General features: G+C 33.8%; 1 protein-coding gene across 1 annotated transcript in view; it reads left to right on the top strand.

Moving 5' to 3' along the window:
* Positions 1 to 1,358, top strand: part of LOC109545328 (unconventional myosin-XV) — a gene marked incomplete in the record, with an annotated part of 35,038 nt that overhangs the window by 16,021 nt on the left and 17,659 nt on the right.

Consider the following 1,358-nt stretch of genomic DNA (forward strand, 5'->3'; position numbering starts at 1 on the left):
GCTAGAGTGGTATTGTTTTTTGTAATTGTAGACGTGTTGGTCGTTATTTTAATATTATTATTGTGTTGCTAGTTTAAGATGAGGAATTATCCAAGAGAAGAGCGTATTGACATGATTTTCACCCTTGGAGAATGTCATAAAAATAGTTTATTGGCTTCTCGAGTTTATGCTCAAAACTTTCCTGAAAGAAATCAGCCTAAGCCAACAGTTTTTAAGCGCTTTTTACACCAATTTGAGGAAAGTGGGAATGTCAATTATAAAAAACTCATTACAAGGAAATCTGTCACTGAAGATGAAGAAAATGTTTTCACGAAAATTGGTTCAGTTATCGAAAATCCCAATGTTAGTCAAAATCTAATATCCAAAAGTACTAACTTTAGTCAATCAAGTATTTCCAGAATTATCAAAGAGCACAACTTTTATCCTCATAAAATTCAGCTTTGCCAAGAACTTTATGGAAATGATTTTGAAAACGGAACTGAGTTTCGCATGTGGGTGCTGGATAAAGTGGCAGAAAATGAAAAGTTTTTCGAAAATGTCTTATTTAGTGATGAATATACTTTTCATAACAGTCTCGTGAATAGACACAACTTTCATTACTATTCTGATACGAATCCGCGCGCATACAGGGTCATGAAAAATCAAAATAGATGGTCAGTTAATGTGTGGGGTGGAATACTGGGCCAATATTTAATTGGACCCTATTTTTTGAAGGACATTTAAATGGTTTGTTGAATCAACATGTGGCTTCAATTGGATGGAGCTCCGCCTCATTATCACTGCGAAGTTCCGCAATCTTTAAATGCCAACTTTCATAACAGGTGGATTGGCAGAAATGGGTTTGAAAATTGGCCTCCCAGATCTCCGGACTTAACTCCACTAGATTTCTTTTTGCGGGGTACATAAAAGGAATTGTCTACCATACGCTTCCGACAACTTCACACGATTTGAAAACACGCATAAGAGACGCTTTTAAAACTGTAACTCCGCAAATTTTGTCCAGAGTTAGCAGTTGTTTTGAAGAAAGAATTTGCAAGTGCCTGGAAATTAACGATCAACATTTCGAACATTTGTTATAAATAATTTGCCTTTGTTTTATGTTATTGTTGTTATGTTATTTAACTTTTTAATGAAAAAACACCAAATGGTGCACAGAACCATTATTTGGTTTATTTTGTAAAAAGGCAAAAACTTAGTTATCAACATCCTAGTACCATTCGATAAGTAATTAAAAGTTGCATTTCCTGGTAAGCTAAAAAATAGGGGGTTGTATTTAAATTAATCAAGTTATAGCCACTTAAAGTTCTTATTTGATTAGTTTAAATTTGTGGACACCCTGTATAAAATGGTAAGTTTTT

The sequence above is a fragment of the Dendroctonus ponderosae genome, unplaced genomic scaffold, assembly GCF_020466585.1.
Source record: "Dendroctonus ponderosae isolate FM_Combo_2020 unplaced genomic scaffold, Dpon_F_20191213v2 Dpon_F_20191213_2, whole genome shotgun sequence".
NCBI lineage: Eukaryota > Metazoa > Arthropoda > Insecta > Coleoptera > Curculionidae > Dendroctonus > Dendroctonus ponderosae.